This window comes from Zonotrichia leucophrys, chromosome 1 (genome assembly GCF_028769735.1).
Source record: "Zonotrichia leucophrys gambelii isolate GWCS_2022_RI chromosome 1, RI_Zleu_2.0, whole genome shotgun sequence".
Classification (NCBI taxonomy): domain Eukaryota; kingdom Metazoa; phylum Chordata; class Aves; order Passeriformes; family Passerellidae; genus Zonotrichia; species Zonotrichia leucophrys.
Genome location: NC_088169.1, coordinates 80,675,202 through 80,695,204, shown reverse-complemented (window position 1 = coordinate 80,695,204; position 20,003 = coordinate 80,675,202). Strand labels below are relative to the sequence as shown.

At 40.0% G+C, this 20,003-nt stretch overlaps 1 long non-coding RNA gene across 1 annotated transcript; it reads right to left on the bottom strand.

The window, feature by feature from the left end:
- Positions 1-3,638: 3,638 nt before the first annotated feature.
- On the bottom strand, positions 3,639-17,894 carry LOC135459534 (uncharacterized). The gene is made up of 3 exons (XR_010443046.1): positions 17,760-17,894; positions 17,353-17,417; positions 3,639-4,073 (listed from the first exon to the last, which is right to left on the bottom strand). It is a non-coding gene; the product is annotated as an uncharacterized LOC135459534 (long non-coding RNA).
- Between the last annotated feature and the right edge of the window lie 2,109 nt (positions 17,895-20,003).

The following is a 20,003-nucleotide window of genomic DNA, read 5'->3' as shown; positions in this document are numbered from 1 at the left end:
GATGCCTTAGAAAATAAGTAGCCCTGCACTGAGGATGACAGGGGAGCTTATAGACTTCAAAAATTTAATCCACTGCTGTCCTCACTGAGCAAGCAGCTCCTCGCTGGCGAGCAGCACACCGCTGAGGATCACCCAGGCTGTCCCTGCATCAGAAAGGCGACAAGCTGGTAACACAATATCAAGGGCTGGTGCCTGTAGGTAATTTCACAGCTTTTGGGCACTTTGTGGGAATATTAGCCCAGGTTCTCCCTTGGAAACAGGTTAGATAGACAGAGTTCCCCTGGAATGTGCCATCATCATTATTCAGTCAAAACCATTTTACATGGTTGCATGCTTGTAGAGTGACTCAGAGCAGCAAAGGATTTGATTTCTGGTCATTTGCAGTTTGTTGTATTAGCAAGGATGTGAGGCTCCTCAGCTTAATTGCAGCAATGCTTTGAGAGTGAATTCCTAGTTCTACCTGTAATATTTTTACTAGTAGACCGACCACAGTGGTGCATGGGGACTAAAGACATGGAGATCTGATGTTGCTGGGCATTGCACAGTCTCTGCCAGTAAAGAGAGCAAGGTGAGCTCCAAGGAGAATTTGGAACAGACAAAGAAATGACCAGTTAAGGAAAGAAGGGTTATACAAGGAGGGAGTAGGGAGAGAAAAGAAGGAAAGCTGGCAGAAGGGGTAACAGACATATTGGACAGTGCGCTAAGGTAGATGGTGGGATTACACACAGTCACAGAATGTTCTGACTTGGAAGGGACCCACATGCATCACCAAGTCCACCTCAAGTGAATGGCCCAGGCAGGGCTTGGACACACAACTTTGACATTATTAGCAAATGGAGATTCAGCTTGAAATACAGAGCCTGAGGCAGAGGTAGGTACAAAAAAAGCCCATTGGCACCTCTGTACAGACAGCTCCACATTTACCTGTCTGCTGTCTACTGGTTCAAGACCTTCTGGAAATGTTTTCATGGCTTGAGCCTCCAGCTGATGGTCTCATGAAGTTTCTCTTCCTCCAAAGTCATGAATTACATGCGGTTATGAGGGTAATACATGTTGGTTTGCTGCTGTGATGGCAGTGTAATTGTGAGGGCAAAATTGCAAGGGGGAGAGGGAGAGGGTTAGCTGTCTTGTCTCTGAAAGCAAAAAATATTAATTGAAAGTAGACAGCATTACCTGAAAGAGCTGAACTTCACATCAGCAGACCTTATAACAACCACGTATTCTCATGTACTGTGTTTACTTAAAATAATTGCTACCCCTTACAAGAATCTGAACATAAAAACCTCAGCTAATTTTTTCCCTTGGCTGACCAGCGAAACAAAAAACAAAACAAAAGAAACGAACAAACAAAAAACCCAACAACAACCAAAAACAAAACCAAAACCAAACCAAACCAAACAAAAAAACAAAAAAAAAAGTCAAACAAGACAAGAGGGAAGGGACAGGGATTAGCCTATGGAAAAACAGAAGTATGGAGACTGTTATTCCCTAATAGTTCCCCAAATACTTCTTTTGCTTCTCGCAGCTGCATCCAATCCACACTGCTGCTGAAACACCAGCTTTCTTTACAGAGAACCTACAGGTTATATGCATGTAAATTGATGACACAGAAGAAAGCCTGTATTATAAATTGTCATGGCCAGAAGCTCTAAGTGATTGTACACTGGAATAGAAGTAAAATGAACTGAGCTGAGCTTTGTAATATATTTACTTCTTTTGTAAGCTTGTAACACTCCCTGAGGAAAAAAAAGACAGTTCTATGGTGAAATTCTCTTTTGGAAGAAGACAGGATACATATCATGGGGGAATTCTCACCCTCTGTGCAGCAACCATCATACAGGTTTACAAACAAGGTCATGTTTCCAAAATTCAGTACCTCACCTTTTATTTCCCAGTACAGATAGGAGTCCCTGGAAGATATTAAATGCACAGTAGAGCTAGAAATACCTGGTAGAGACACCTTTTTATTTTACTGACACTGCGAAAAACAAAACCAGCTATGGAAAATGGAAAAAACCAAGTATTTGGGTTTTTTCTCCCTACAAATCTATTCTCAAAAAATACTACTCTGCTGGTGAAGTTAACTGCATTCAAATTAAAGTAATAAGCTATTACGTGGATTTTCCTCCAAATAATCAATAAAATATCTTTGCTCTACTCCTTGTATGAACAAGAACATGTTTCTGTCTTTCTCCCCTGCCTCCTTTTTGAGTACCAGAGCCCTGGTAGTTCTTCAAGGCAGTTACCTGCTCTAAATCCTGTCCTACTTCACCTAAAAGTAGTCTGGAGAACAGAGTATGGATTTGACTGAAATTTAAAAAAGGAGCTTACCTTCCCATTAATTAGAATAAATTAGGTCTCCTGGTTTTAGAGGGCTATTGACTGAGAGCTTTGTGGAAATTTTGAATAGGAAGCAAGTTTTCAGCAAGCCTAGAATGCTGTGCCAATGAGTTGGCATGCTGGGAACAGTCTCCACTTGAGAAGTGCTCTGAGAAGAACTATGGGAGACTGACAAGGGGAATTAACTCCAGGTTTGGGACTGCTGTTTGAGTGAGGGATCCAAGAAGCTCATAAAATATGGAACAGGATCAGCACATAAGCTGCTTTGTATATGTGCAACAGTGGAAATTTAGTCATTTAACCCTCTTGAGTTAATCAGCAGTTGAGCAGTGGTTTTTGAAGGCTTTAGGTAGCTTAAGATACATATATGCCTCTCGGTTCATCAAGCTTAAAAAAAACCTCACAGCCTGTAGTAAGGGAAATAAAATCCCATGTGCTTCTTATGTCCAGGCTGCCTCTATGGCTTGGAGTTTTATTCAATCTCTTCTGGCAGGACTTATCAAAACAACAGATCGCTTTGGCTAATTAGCCAATATTAGCTAGAGAACTGTGATTTCTGCATTCTTAAAATAAGGAGGTTAGTTGTGACTGCCTGTTAAAGAAAATGGCATTACTCTGAAAAGTTGAAATTCTCTAACACATCAAAAATCAGCAAGCATATATGGTATGTCTCTTTGATTTTTAGAAAGACAAGACAGTCTACTACAACCAGTGACTCCATATGAGTGTGCCAACATTTCTAAAGGTGGGATAGAAACTTTGTGACCTATGAAACACACCAAAGGTTCCTCACATCTGAGGTGGTTGTGGCAGGATGTCGTGGAGGCTGCTTCAGGAGCAGGCTCACATATACCTGCTGTCTCACCTCCTTCAAAAGGCAGCACCACCCCGAAGTCCCCATGCCAGTATGATCCCAGCACCAGACCTGTGACAGAAAGCTGCCATAACACCTGCACTTGATTCACTTGTGTCTCAGGGGCTACAAAATGCTTCCCACAAAACCTGCTGTTTATCTATTTGAAAAGCCCACAGCAGCCAGTTAAGGATTTTAATTGTATTTCCCTTTCAGTTGTAGTTGCATGGAAATATAATTACATCTATTTTGTCCCAGACAAAAGAAAAAAAAAATGGAAAGAAAAAAACGCATTGAAAGAAAGGGAAGTTTACACAGTAACACAAGATGCATAACTGCAGCAATTACCCCAACATAAGTCTCTAAAGAGTAAAAATGAGACATCACAGAGGAACAGATTATGCCATGTCTGTGGATGCTGGGGTTCATATGTCTTCCTCTGAGGCAGCCTGTCCTGCTTGCTGTTAGAGACAGGATGCTGGGCTGAACAGACCTGGAGCGTGATCTGGTCTGACAATTTCTGTTTTTCTAAGACTTCCAGATAGAGAAAACATACCTTATTAAAACTAGCTTAATTTTTCCCTTTCTTTCATGCAGATTTAATTTCCTTCTGGAAAGCAGTTACCCAGCTGTGGCTATGAAACTGGTAATAAGCACACAGCTTCAGTTCAGAGGTGATCCAGCACTGTTCCTATGTTTAAAGTAATAGAAGATGGGAAAGACAGGAATGGGGGTAGGTAATGAAGGCACTTTTTGGTGTTTGGATCAAGCATCCAGTTGTCAGATCATAGTTGTCAGAGTGAAGCAGCAAGTTCTGGTCTTCCTCAGATCTTTTTTTTTTCTTTTTTTCAAAACAGGCACAGAAAGTGTGTTCTTTCTGCTAAAAGAAAGACAGGAAAAAGGAATATAAGTAGCTACATGCAAAATCATTTCAAAGCTTTTTTTTTTTTTTTACTCCTGTGTAGTGCTTTCACCTTCCTTAATAACAGGAGGATGGATACACATAAAACTTTATGTTTTTAAAATTATCACTCTTGCCTTTAAGAAACGAGGCCAGGTCTTCTGTTAAGGAAAAACAAAAGAGATACATTGATTAAATGCTGGTAATCCAGTTTGCAGTGCCTGAAGTTCTGGCACTGGTTCACTTTTTTACAAAAGAAAATGCATATGGAAAACTTGGAAAAGCTCCATGGTTGAAAACTTTCTCCTTGCAAGCCTTGCCATTGAAATTAGAGGACCAAGAATCTCATGTGCATTCCCTTTCATTCCTTCTCTAAAACAAGTTCCAGAAGAACAAAGAAAACATTTAACATGTAGCAGAAGGAAAAAAAGGCAAGCATTAAAGTATTTCAGGCTTTGGAATACATTTCCTGTTTCCTTTCCATCATCAGCAAACTGTTCTGTAATTACAACAAAAAATCAGAACTTTACGTCGAGGCATGATGGCTGCAAGGAGGCAGAGATCGTAATCAATCCAAGGTGGGTGTTAGAGGAACAAGGGTGTCCAGAACAGCTGCTGGAAAGATTGTGGGGTCTGGGTGTGGACTGACAGACCTGTTTGAGGGGGTGGGCAGACAAATTAATATGGCACAGCACAGCATACAATACACAGAATATTTCAGTCAGAAGGGAGCTATCATGAGCATCTAGTGCAGCTGCCTGACCACTGCAGGGCTGACCAAAAGTTAAAGCATGTTACTGAGGGTTTTGTCCAAATGCCTCTTAAACACTGACAGTCCTGGGGCATCAACCACATCTCTAGGAAGTGTGTTCCAGTGTTTGACTATCCTCTGGGTGAAATATCCTTCACAACGTGCAGTCCGAACCTCCTCTGGTGCAGCTTTGAACCATTCCCATTGCATTCTGTAACTGGATATCAGGAAAAATAGGTCAGGACCTCCCTCTCCTCTTCCCCTCCTCAGGAAGCTGTAGAGAGCAATGAAGTCACCTTCAGCCTCATTCTCTTCAAACTAGACAACTCAGTGTCCTCAGCACTCCACACAGGACATTCTTTCCAGCCCTTTCACCAAATTTGTTGCCCTCCTCCAGAAGTTTTTCCAGACCTTCACATTATTCTTAAATTGTGGGGCCCAGAACTCCACACAGTACTAGGGGTCACACCAGTGCTGAACGCAGCAGGACAATCACCTCTTCTGGCTGGTGATGATGTGTGTGTCTGACAGATAACAGGATGGGATGTGCCCTCTTTGCTGCCAGGCCTCCCTGCTGGCTCATGCTGGGCTGCTCCCAACCAGCACCCCAGAACCCTGGGAGCAGTCTGCAGGACTGCTTTTCCCATTTATCTTTGTGCCCAGCCTTACTCCATCCTAGGTGCAGAATCCACCATTAAATTTCATCCCATTAGTCACAGCCCAGTGCACCAATCAAATCAGATTCCTCTACAAGGCCTCCTCTCCCCTGAGAGTCCCCACCACCTCCCAGTTTGGCATTGTCAGCAAACTTGCTAATGGTGCATTCAGCTCCTGCATCCAGACAACTGATAAGTATATTGAACAGGCCTGACTGTAGAATTGTATCCCAGCTCAATTCCCCACCAGCCAGATTTAGCCCCATTCACTGCAACCCTTTGTGCTCAGCCCTTCAGCCAGTTCTTCTCCAGAGCACCATAAAACAGAAGGAGTCTGTGTGAGGAACAATCTCAAAAGCCTTCCTCAAATCCAGGAAAATGTACGTGCCTGAGTGCAGCTGCTGGAGGGATCCACAATGTACAAATTATGCATATATATATATATATATATGTATAAACACAAATATATGCACATATGTATAGTTAATGCATTTTTTAATAAATATATCCATTTGTACACACATATATAACTCCTGTCTATCAGCCACAGAAGGAAACAGAAGGAGACCTTTTTTCCCTATTATTATTTCATGATTTACTGTTTTTGCTGAAGTTTTCTGATCTTGGGCCCTGCTCACATGGCTGTTCTTCTTTGTAACACAAGAAAAAGATAAGAGTTTGTACAAGTCATTATGAAGTTTATCAAACTGAGAACCAATTTTCTAGGTTGTGTTTGCACAAGTGCCTCCAAAGCCTTATATATAGGATCATTACTGTTGCATCAAAAATTCTGAGAAATCTTTCCATGTATCTTTTTTTTTCTTTAGAGTCAACACAGTTTACTTTCAGAAATAAATTATCTTCTTGAACTATATGGAAAAAAAAATTAATTTCTCCCCCTTAATTAGTTTCTCTTCATAATGACAAACTGTAAGCTTTTCTATAGCTCATCTTAAAATCTTCACTTTCGTTCTTACTGAAACCAACAACTAAACAGAACAGAAAAGATGTATCAGCCTATATGGAATTATTGATTACCCTGTTCTGAACAGTCAGTGACTCAGCTAGAATAAAGGCATAAAACTGCCCGTATTAACTACCCTGCTCCCAGATAGTATGTGGGCACAATTCAAAGGCAGCACAAATAAAGAACTATTCCCCAAAGTCATTAGGATCAGGGACAGCCTGCTCTATGAACAAGTTTAACCACAGGGACATGTGCTCTCTACCCTGCTGGCAAAAACCACACTTTGACTCCTTTTATTCCAAGTCTCCAGGTAGCCACTGATACTTTCCAACAGATGGGGAGCAAGAGCTCAATGTATCCTTGCATAAAAAAGCAAACTCAAAACTCTAAGAATTCACAGATTAAGACAACCAAACTAAGGAAATAAGTGCCAATTTCCAATCAATCCAACAGTGATACCACTAATAAAATGTAAATATGCTGCATTTGTGTGTATGTGTGTGTATGTTTATGTGTGTTTGTGTGTGTGTGTGTGTGTGTGTGTGTGTATGTATAAGTAGCTTTCCCCAACTTCTTGCCCACCCCAGTCCTTCAAAACAATGTTTTTTCCTGAATTTCACTTTTTCTGTTGTTGGTGGTTGACAAAACCTTCTTAGGCCAAAACATTCTGCTCAGACTCTCAAACAACAGCTAACTCAGTCACAATATTTGAGCACTAGCAATAGCACTTCCAGATCTACCTTACTAATAAACTTTGAAAGCAAACTTAAGATCTTGAAAAATAAGAGAATGTAGTGGTTTTGGTTTGCTAACTTGAGATTTTTTGGTTAATGTACTAATGGGTGTGGTGGGTTTAGAGCTGGCCAATTCCTAGTGTAATTATTAGAATGTATTTACTTATGCAGAACCATTGCAGAGTGAGAGTAAGATGTCAGTTTTCAGTATGCTATAATATTAGTACATTTCTGTGCATTTATGATTAAAGTATGGTGTAGAAATATACTGGTTCCATCACTACATATAAGAACATGCACAGATTTACAAAGTTCCACTGTCCTCAGAATTTACACGTTATGAATATTACCTTTCTCATCTGTGAGGTTTTCAGCCATGTAAATTCAGTGTATTATGAGATCCATCATAAGCATTTATGTATTGTCAAAGATTCACTCAAGTCTAGGCAAATATGCCTCATGAATATCCTTAAGAGCATCTCTACTGCAACTAATAGGTACAGACACAAATCAAAATGGAGTCAGTGTCTTGAAGGGTTTACACTCAAATTCTCTCCTAATCAAGTAAAATTTCAATTGTAAGTGCCTTATACCTCATCTCTGCTTCTCTGCAGCTTCCACCATCAGTATTCCACAAGGCAGCAGCTGAGAATTATGTATCTGATTTTGTCCAATTAAGTGTGACTTCAGAATCACTGAGAAGGAATCCATTTTCTGCTCAGCACTCCAAAAGATTTATCATTGAATGCATCATGTCCCAAAGCACAATGCTATTGGGCTATAAAATATTTCAATGTCTTATTAATAAGTTAATTGAATCCATTGTAATTTTTCTAGTATTCATGCATCTCACTTTGTCATTGATTGACAGACATGAATTTTAAGATATTTAAGAGCTTCACAAGCACATGAACAGCCATATCTGAATTATCACAAATGAGGAATATTTAAAAAGGGACTGTAATAATCTTTCATTAGAAAATTTGCTGTAGTAACCACTGCAAACCTTAGTCCGTTGCCACACCCAGCTAAAGGAATTCTGCATACAGATTCAATGCCATTTTGAGTTCAAAATTACTTCATTTATCCCCAGAAGTCAAGAAATTTGCAATCAAATGAGATAAATACCAGATAAAAATCTGTCAAAGCCAGCTATGACTGAATCATGAGATTGTTGAGTGGCTCATGCATTTAATTCCAACATAGAAAATTTATAATCCAGATTTTTTTTGTTCAGGGCTTGACTGAAGCTTGAAACATCAAAGCTTCTAAACTTGCTTAAGAATCTGTCCTAATCATCATCTCTCCTGTTATCATCCAGCATCCATGGATGCAACCACCTGATGCTGAGTTATACCTTTGCCTCTCTCCTGGAGAAGAGAGGACCCATCACAATCTGCAAAACATAACAAAATTTCTATTTTAATGCACTAAAAATTTCCTTTTTGTCTCTAAACTATATGACCACTCCTTATCAGAATGAGGACTATTTTGCTCTTACAAGAAATTTTCCATCTGGCCACCTGAACCTGGTTTCCAAAACTTAGTTAATTTTTTGAGACATTCTTGTTTGCATGAAGAATGTGGAACCAAGAAGCTGCCAGATGCATCCATTGGAGATAATTAACAGAAGACATTGCACATATGGTGCATAAATGCCCCGGAATGGAAGATCCAAATGTCCTTATCAAGACATACCCTGAATTCAGAGGTCCCTAGCCTACAAAATATGTTGGGTTTGGCTCAAACACAGTCAATATGTCAGTGATCTCCATACAGGAGTTAAGTATATTTTAAATCTGTACATAAAACAGGTCTAGATAACTAACCAACACCAGCTGATCTTTTGAGCACTGCCAGAGAGCAGTGAAGGCGCCAGCTTTATCCTGCATTTTGCCTGCTTCCTGCAGCATCTGGTGGGATCCCTTGCAAGCACAGCCCTCATCTATACATCTGATCTGTCACCATTACTGAAAGGATGGTGTATCTCCAAGAAAGATTAGGTTGCGGATTTGCCAGCTCAGACTCCAAGCAAGATCAAAGGGAGAGAAAATGTCTCAAAACCCAAAGTGTTCTGAAAGTGTGTAGAGAGTGTTAGGCCAGCAGGTAATAGATAGGCCAAAGTCTAGGTCATGGCCTGAGGTTAAGCAAATTCAGCAGCATGTAAAAAACAAGATACAATGAGATACAAAGAGAAATTTTCAGGTGTAAATCACAGTCAGTGATCACTGGTGTGTGAGGGAGGCTTAAGTGAGCAGGGGCAGCAAATGACATCAATGCTGGAGGGGAGTCCTAGGGACCTTCAGAGAGTGAAGATGGCAAGGCATGGGGAACCACCTCAGCAACACCAGCCTACACCGGGATGACCACAATAACAGTGCTAGAAATACCCCATTAAAGTACAGATGTATCAAAACTGGGACCAGTGGAGAAAAGTGATTTGTTTTTGAGAGACTTATTTGGGAACAGGCCTGGAGGGCAGCAAAAATAATTTCAAGAAACAGTAAGTAGGATAATAAGAGGGGCAAGTTGTAGAGGTACCTTTCTGGAAGGTCTGCACCCAGCTCCGACAGCCTGAATAAGGGAAATAACAGCTACTATTCTAACCATACTGTGTTTGCAAAACCCACCTTTACCACCAGGAGGGCTGCTGGGAACAGGATATTTCCACTGTTTTGTTGGTACACATTGAGCTTTAGTCTTTGTCTTACATTCACAGAGCAGAGAATCACTTAAACCATTCCTCTGCCTCAGCATTCCTAAAACTCAGCTTTGCCTTTTGCCATCAAGGCATGACAGAGGTGAGGTAAACCTCATTACACTGCACCATTCCTCAAAAGTTGCAGAAACAGTTTTAGGGACTAAGTGACATGTGAAGAGTACTGTGGAGAAGCTGGAAAGAAAGAGATGAGCAGCAGAGCAGAAAGGCATTAAGCTGCTCAGGGCATCCTTAGTGAGATCCTTTTCCTGGGGTAAGGGTATGGATTCAGGGCTCATGCCTGGCAGAACAGGAGTTCAAAATGTACTGTGTGGTATTTCAAGCAAAAAGAAAAGAATATTCCCCAAATGATCTCACAACTCCCTGAGATGGATTGGTTGTTTCAGCAATTCTGATTCAACCAGCTAAAACAAAGCATCAGATTTCAGTATATTATCCAGCCTGTTTTGCAAACAGCATAAAAGAGCAGCTAATGAAACAATCTTCCTGATTCCCTGCTTTCCTTTAACTTCCAAATTTCTTATGGATTCTCTCATAATAACAGTTGTGAGCCAAATTCATCTTCCTTTCCAAGCAAATACTATCCTATTCAATACAGAATTTGCTGTAAAATTGATTTAAATCTGCCTTTATTTCAGTTTGGCTAAGCATAAGGGAAGATTGGTGCATTTCTAGTGTAATGATCTTTTATCTGTAGGTTTGGGACTCAAACTACACCTGCAGTGAAGAAAATGTTTATAAATTAAAACTGATGCCTAAAGTACTGTAAAGACTGATTCAGCTCAGAAGAGTTACTTATTTAGCCTGGAGAAAAGGAGACTCAGGGGAGACCTTGCTCTCCACAGCTCCCTGAAAGGAGGCTGTAGCAAGGAGAGTGTGAAAGCCTCTTCTCCCAAGCAGCAAGCAACAGGACAAGAGGAAATGGCTTCAGGTTGTGCCAGTGGAAGTTTAGATTGGGTATTAAGAAAGGTTTCTTTATCAAAAGAATTTCCAAGCATTGGAACGGGCTGTCCAGGGAAGTGGGGTCACCATTCCTCAAGGTGTTTAAAAGACATGTAGATTTGGTGCTCATGCACATGGTTTAGTGGTGGAATTAGCAGTGCTCATTAAAGGCTGGACTTGATCTTAGGGATCTTTTCCAACCTAAATGAGTCTATGACTTTTTAAAGTGTCTGTAGAAGCTGGCAAACATTCCATTAGAGAATAATGAAAAAACAAAAAAAAACCCTCAAACCACTCACCCTATTTGCATCATCAGAATGTCCATTTCCTGCTTACCATATATTACACTGTAGTTCATTAATTTCAAATTATATAAAGCAAGTCACCAGTTCCCTGCTGTGTAGTTAATGAACTTAGTAAAAAACCCTACAGTTCTCATCAGAAAATATAAATAACCTAAACACGTAACTTGTGATTGAGTAGAATTTATCTTTTGGGAGCAGTTTATCAGAAGTTATGTTATAAGCTTAAGCCATTAGAACTATTTCAAGGTACCAAACTGCTAGTTCTTTAAAATTAAGGAACTGCTTCTCCATTTCCACAGGTAATGGTAAGTAGTTTTGACAGATATTAAGGTCTGTAATTCTGGAGCAATTGTGTGGAAATTCTGGATACACAAACACAAATTCCCTGGTTTGGTAAGAAGCATCACTTGGGTGTTTCTCTTCTCAAATGCTTAAAAATATTATTCTGTATTAATTTTAACCCTCTTCAAGAAATACCAATTTCATAAAAAATTGAACCATTTGAGAATGGCTAAATAACACCTGATCTGCCCAGGCAGATCTTCTATTATTTTTACTACATTTTCTTTCTATTTTCTTCTCAAATTTGCCCTGGGACTTTTTTTCCCCTAACATCAAAGGTTAGCGGTCAAACATGAATTATGTTTGTGGAAACTATTAAGTGATTTATGTCCTTGCACAAAAATACCCTAGGCGGGTTCCCTGCATGATGCAAAGCAATGCTGATTTAATTCCTGGGAACTACTCCTCTCATGAGTAAATCTTGTGAGGAAACTTGCATTCCACAGTGCCCTCAAAAGAGTAAGATTTTTTGTTTAAGAGAAACAACTTCTCTCTGACATCAAACTTATTGTTCCATAAAGAATTCAAATTTAATTCTGATTACAATAGCATACTATCTATGGGAATACGTCTCAGTGCATATTTTAAGGTGCTTAACAGGACACACCTGTAAAAAAACTTTTTAATTTCATGCAGATGTGCATATCTTTCCCTGCTAGTTTAGGTGGAGGGTATACGGCTTTTTTCATTCTTTACAAAGGGAAAGTTTCCCTTCTTTAGAATTTGAATTCTTGGCCCTAATTCATAGTCTCCAAACTGTATCCTTCTCCACACTTGCAGTAGTTCTCCACACTTCTGTTAAGAAGGTAAACATAACTGATAGATGCTGTATCGGGAAATGGCTCCAAGGACTGACTTTTCAGGAGCTACATCTACAGCAATAAATGAAACAAGCCCAGAGAAAACCTAAAGCCCTGTCCCATGACATCCCTTTTTCCCACATCAGCATTCTCCTGAATCAGTTTTCTCCAGCTTGCAGTCCTCCATTGCCCAGCCATGGCTCAGGATACCACCAAGGCACTAAACTCTTTCCTGGAAGCTCCATGGCAGAGTCCAACATCCTTTGGGCTGAGGAGGGAGCTCAGCTGTCTGGATGCAAGCTCTGTCTTGCCCCTTGCTCTCCATGCTAGACAAGGGGACCAATCCTACCTGTATTAGGTCCAGATAGGAGCAGTGACACCACAGATTGCGGCTGAGACGCAGCTCACCAATTTAAGTCTGTTAGAGTCTGTGACAGCCATAAATCAGTGCTCTGACAAAACACTGCAGACGAAGGTGTCTTCAAAGGACAATTCAGAGAACTTCCATTAAAAGACTGAAGGTAGATCACATGAGTGTTGTGTCACCTCATGTACATGAAGGGACATGAGCTTTGATTGCATTGGAAGTCCTGGCAAAGCAAGAACTATGGCAGCAGCCATTTGTAGCTAATTGAAAGGCATTTCTCTGTCCATGGTCACAAAGTTACTGACAAGGACATGTGTTCTGCTCACTGCCTCCACACTCCAGAAGATTTATCAGAGTATGGATCATATCCCAAAGCATTGCACTAACAGGCTCTAAAACATCCTGATGTCTTATTAATAAGTTAATTGAATTCCACTGTAGCTCTCTCAGTATTAATGCATTTATGCTTGTCATGGACTGATAGATAGAGATGAATATGGAGATATTTTAATAGCTTCTTACACAAACAGATTAACATCTATATATACATTATCATAAAAAAAGAAAAATTATTTTGGGAGTGCAACTCAAATTAAGAGGAAGTTGATATGGTAACCACTGCAATCAAAGTTTGTTTTTCTTTATGTCAGGGGAAAAATAGGGGTTGACTTCAAGTGCACTGGAATCATAAGCTAGAATTTACTGCAGCAATTATCCTGAAAAGTTGTCTTACTAGGAGACTGTATCACTGTCTGTGGCAGCTGAACATCTCTAAAAAGAGGAGGGAGTTCTGAGTGGTAGAGAAATGTAATAACCTGATGACAGTAGGCTTTTTCCATCCTGCTATTTTTGTGGTGAGTTTGTTGCTGCTCATGGTAATTTTAAGCATCTAGTTGGATGTCCTCCACTATACAAGCTGTCATATATTTCTGTGGGATTTCTGCCTGGATGCCATAAAGCTGTGTCTGAGCCAAACTGAAACTTTGATTGCTCCAGGAATGCAATGTGAAACACCAGAGCAGAACCAAGATGGCACAACAGACCACTAGAAAACTATCTATTGTGTTTTTGGTGAGCAATGGACTACAGCCAAAATGTAGTGGGGACTCATGTGCATCCCCCAGCCAAATAATAACCAATTATATCTCTTCCCTGCAAGAATTGCATCAAAATAGCTTTCTCAGACAATTTCCCAGGTAACTGCAGAGAACTCTAAACCAAGTAACCAATGACTTTATTGTCCAAGTGATTCAAGACACTTGAGAAACCCTCTACCTGCCCAAAGTGTGTCTACACAGTGTAATGCAGGAAATAGCTCAAGCTCCTGAGCCAGAAGCAATATCAGCGTGAGAGAACAGGTCACAGAAGGATCCACTTAGCAGCAGGTAATTTCCTACAGAGCTTTTTTAAACCTGCACATTAACTCAAGATGACCCCTGTCTCCCCACTGACATCCTCATGTAATGGATGCAGGAGTATTACATGAGAATAAAGCCTGAGTTTGTAAAACACTTTCAGAGACACTTTGCTGTCCATGAGCAGATGTAACAGGTCCCTGGAACTGGACACTTCACTCACTTTTCCTCCTCATTCTTCCTTTCTCTACAAAGCAGATGAACAAACGGTGAGCCCTCCAGTGGCCAAAATAATGTATTTCCTGCTCTGTGTATGATTCCAGTCTACCCTTCAGATGCTCTAACAGGTTTTTCCCTGCGCACTATAGCTACGGCTATGATCAGATCTAGCAGCTTGATATCCAGAGAATGCTAGAGAAATGTAGGAAGGACCCTATTATTTGGAAAACACATGGAGAGATGAATACTACTGGAGAGTGTAGCAAATAGTCTCCATTGTATTTTCAAAGTGGATAAGAAGCAGCCTCTGGGACGATGTTCCAGTATGAGAAAAAGGGACATTCATCATAACACCAGCAGGACAACAGAAAGATCCCGGATGAAAGGACTTTCAGTAAAGCCCTTCCATGTTTTCCCATCAAAGGCATTGATTATCCACTATCTGAAATGTGCTCAGTAGCTCACAGGATGTGAGATAGGCTTTGACATTATCCAGAAGCATTTCCATTGAAATAGGACAATCACAGAAAAAGGCTAGAGAAGAGTGATGATAAATTAACAAGCAACCAAACATAGTCACTCTGTGGGCTTTACAATCCTGTTCCTCTGCGTTTCTCCCTTTACAAAATCCCCTTCCTTAAACTCACTCCTGGCACCTGTTCTGTAAGGGCAGGGAGGAGCAAGGAAAAGGTTTTTTTGCACCCTTTTTCCTCCTGCCCCTCAAAGCTCTGGGTTTCTGTTCCATGTGAGAAGGCACCATTATTCCAGTGCAGGGCCTGAGCAATATAGGTGAGGTTTCACAGTGCAGATGTGGCACCTCGCTGCTGCAGGGGAGGCATTTCAGTTTGTGGCTGTGTCACTTGGACAGAAGGTGGCTTTGCAACGAGTGACCAACTGACCACAGAGCACAGAGGCAGTCACAGCCCCTGGGGAGGAAGCTGCAGGGTTCATTTACAGCTGCACCTCCACCACGCACTCAAAAGAATTTAGACATAGGTACATTAGAATAAAAACATAGGGTACTTTTTAACACCACTTCTCAAGTTAATGGCTGTAAGGTAAAGACTGTGAAGGCTACAGGTTGAAAGACTTGCCTTTGATTCAGAAGTATTAACTTTCAATCCTTTTAAGGTTGTACTTTAATTACAGTTTCCACAGTCTTCACTACTTTTTTCCATTATTGCAATTATGGAGTAATTCAGACTATTCTTCTAAAGCAAAAACCAATTATTCCTGATTTGAAAAATCTGTGGGTTTTTTTAAGTGAAAAATTAAAAATACAATGAATAGGTACTATATCTAAAGGCATAGTACCTAATTTTTAAGCCTCATGACAAATTGAGCTAGCCATTTAATATAGCAGCTCACATTTAGAAATAATTTAAGCTGACAGCATTTCTGGCACTATATTAGAGTATCTATGCACTTACAAACAACTCTGGCTTAACAGTGTCAAAATTACCTCTACCATTTTTTTTTTGTGTTAAAGAGCTTGCACACTAAAATGCCTCCATAGTAAAGGAAAGAATCTAGAAGTCGGATTTTGGGGTTCCTTGTCTCCATCAGTTATTTACCATGTCATGTAAGACCAGTGCCAGACCCTGGGCCAGGAAATTTATTATCCTGCCTTTCCTTAAAAGGGGCCAAGGATGGCACCTTCAACTATGCTCCAATGGGCTCCAAAAATGAAGTCCACCAAGCCCAGCAAAGTAATTGCATTCATCTCATGGAGCAAAACAAAGATGCAAACATTCAGCAAGGTGGTTCCATTGCCTTTTCTTTCTATAACCACAGTAGAGATGGGGCCATGTGTCTTTTGTGGTAACAAGCATTTGCTTCCTCTTGAGCCAGGGACCCCTTGCACAGTGTAGCTCACGTGGGTTATACACACCAAGAACATCTGCACTGCAGGCTGAGCCTGGGCCTCTCAAGCCCCCACACCTGAGAGACATGCACCACTGCACCAGATTTGTGAACCCAAGGCCCTTCCTGCCAAGCCTGTGCTGGTGTAGGTACGCCCTGAGTCACAAACCAGGGCCAGTCGTGCCCAGCTCTGTGAGCTGAAGCACAGACCCTGTCTTGGGTTTCTTACAGACAGCACAGAAGGAAGTGTGCAAAGAAATGAACCTTAGCAAAAGGTTCAGTAAGAGAGTGTCATACAGTGTTCTGTTTTTCCGACACAGCCTTAACTTAAAAATCTTGATGATGTTTGACAGATCTTCCATATATCCCATTAGTAGATATAAGAGACCCAAAATACCAGTATACTCCTAATAGTATTTTAAATTTAATTTCTTCCTACTCAGCTACTCAAGCTACTCTGACCAATTTTGACAGGGCTCTCAAGTTGTGTGTGAAAAAGGAGAATATCAGAGAATGGAAATTTCATGTTTTGAACAATTTATCAGTATTATCCCTGCAGATTTTCTTATCTCTGGCATTATATTTTGTTTCACTGGAAATGCTTTGCCCAGATCAAAGACTTTCAAGACTTTTCATCCTTTTAGATTACAACATGTGTACAAAGTGTTTACAAATACATAATATAGCATTTTATTAATCTAATACAGTAATATAAAAGAATACATAGTCAAACATGGAAGGAAAAAATTAAAACTCAATGTGACTTCTAAAAAAAACACAGCAGAATTTTCTCAAATAGTGCAAGGGAATACTTCAACACTGTGAGAATTTTTTTAACTTTTTCCCAAAATAATCTACCTCTGAAATCAACATTTTGTTACAAAGCATTTTCACTCTCATGAAATAAAAGGAAGATTGTTTAATCAGTTTCTCTTTCCAGTTAATTCTACTCTCTAGCACTATCCACAGAGCTGTTCCTCATAAGTTTGGATTTTAAGAGAGACAATAGTAATAAAAAGTGGGAATTTCTGGTTTCCATGGGGCCTTAAGCCATACACATATCCAGTCCAGTGGACAGTCACACCACAGGCACACGAGGAATAAAAGATATTTGCCATGACCGGGGCTTTTGTAGGAAGAGAGAAGAATGAGGGACATGTACGTGGAAGGGAAGGCAGATTTACACCTTTCCCATCAACATTTGCCTTGAACTTCATAAGGTTTGGTGTTACACTTACTTGCTCTGTTAGTCTTTATGTTTTGAAGTGGTCCTTTTTTTCATTTTTTTTCTGAGCTCTTCTCCCTGAATAAGGAGAATAAAACCTTTTCTTTAAGTTACATTATTACAAAACATGGTCCCAATGAGTGCTAATAAATCTTCAGCATCTAGGGACAGACGGAAAGGCAGGGCTGAGTTGTTGTTCCTATAAAAGCACAAAAATATTTAAATTTAAATACTAAGGTATAACATAAAATTTACTAATTTAAGGATTACTAAATCAGGATTCCTGATTTAAAAGTGATAAATACATGTTGCTTAACACAATAAAAATATGTTACACTTTTCTTAATGTATATTAATTGCTTTATTCAGTTCAACCACATAGTAATGTGATTCCATAACTGGTCCCTGTAATATGCTCACCATCAAACACTTCCTAATTGCCAGAAAGGACTACATGGGTTGAAGCCAGCTCAAGGCCATTGCTCTCTTCAGAATTGCTTTGCTATTAGCTCAGTTTTTATATTAACTCTGTCTGTGCTGGTCTGGCTAACTCAGAGAGATGCAACCATTCTAATGACCACAGAGAGAAATATTTACACCCTCAATTGATCTACTCAGCTGTTGATAGTTGTTTATCTACAACAAAGGCCACCTTTCCCTCCCCCTTTCTTAGTGAGATAAAACTCACATTCTTTGTGACAGCTGTGGTCAGTCACACCCTGTGTTGTTCCCTGGGCTCCATGGGCACATTGCCCTTACCCATCTCCTCTCGCCCATCTTCCATTTTAGAGGTTTATTGGCTGGTCATAAGTATCAGCATGGATATTTTCAAAAATACAACCCATTTTGGGAAGCCTGTATGCAGTAATGTTCTTCACACCCTGAAGACAATGATAAGATTTTACTTTCGTGAGCTGCACTGGTGAACAGCACCAAAAAGGGAAAAGAAAAATATCAAAGGAGAGAAGAGTTACAGAAAAACCCTTAATGTATTTAATATGGAATTATATTAAATCCAAACCGAATTATTTCATTATTACCCGTTTTTATTGTAGTATTCTCTTGGTAACAGACTAATTTTAATGCAACTGCATATTAGATTTCAGACTAGAAAGAAAATGCAGATTAACTAGAATATATATATTCACCAATAATTGCCACCTAGTGAAGAAAAGGAAAAAAATGGATATAATTAAACTCGAATGTAATGAGTTTTATAACTTCAGTGACTTTTGACTGAATATGAAACATTTAATGTCCCTATAGGGACTGAATGAGAAATGACTTTGTGTTACACTATCTCTCAGCCCTTGAAGATTTAAGCCAAATGAAAATTGTCAATCACTTTGCATACAGTGCTCCAAAAGGTCAGCTGTGAGTACTGTGTCTTCCTCTTGACCTGTCTGGATTCTCAAAGTTGGGGGCAGTGCTATGTTTATAGAACCTACAGCTCGAACTGCAACTTAAAGTAGCAATTTAGCTGATGGAAGAAAGAGTGTTTGGGACATCTGTCCTGAGTAGAGTCCATAAATATGTACTCCTCTGTCTTCCATCTGCCTCAACTCTGTCTTTTTTGCTCCTCTCTTAAAGTCCTGATATACTTTCACTTCACAGGGTGTTTAAATGAATTTTTTGGTCAGTTTTCCCAGATCAAAGAAGCATGGTGTGACAAAAATTATCCAGAAAGACAGAAGGGGATGAATTTCCAGCAAGGTTTGTCCTGCTGTTCTAGGTAGTGCCCTTTTCCCAGCTACTGGGCAAGGACACGGGATTCTCAGTATGTTTCACTGCAGATGTTACCATCCAGGGTGTATTTCATAGCAGATTACACCAATTTAAAGGATTACTGGGTATCCTCCAGAGGCTGCTAGAATCAGAGCCAGAAGACACACACCCATGTGGCATTGCAACTGTGAAGAATGACAGACAGTCCTATGTCCTGAAAGTGTGCAGGGTTTGATGGATCTGGGATCGCCTTTGCTATGTCCCAGCTGCTACATGTAATGGCAGTAGCTGCCCTCAGTCTTAATGCTTCAGCAAGAAACCCATGGGAGTTTTTTTATTCTCTGTGAGGCCTGTTTGACTAGTCCTTGGGATTGACCTAGACCTGGTCAGATGCAAAGGAAACACTAACATTTGAAAAAAGCCCTAAAAAGCAGCATGAACCAGAAACATTTCTGAGTACACTGATATGGTTTTAAGGGTAAGAAGACAAATTTAAAATTCCAATTACTGTCACCTCTCCTCTCCTCTTCTAAAGAAACAGAACTTAAGGGGAAAAAAATTAAGGATTTATTTAGATGCTTAGTCTCAGAACTTTCTTTGTGCTTTACAAAGAAGAGATTAAAGTTATTAAAAGGAATACTGAAAAATAAAACGCACAAGCCACTCAACCTCATCAAACACAGGGAAAGGAGAGACAGGTGTCTATCTACTCCATTAGTGCACATTGCAACATGACTAAATACAGGAGAGCTGCTTGCAAAATGGAATCTAGGCGATTTGCCCAACAGATGGTACAACCTATTAGCGAAGAAACTTTCTAAAGGATGATAAGCTACTGCAGGAAATACAGGCTTTGTCATATTGCAAGGAAGGTAGTCTGTAGGGATGCAGGACTCCCTGAAAAAGAGTCCAATTTTAATCCTCAAATGTACGTCAAAT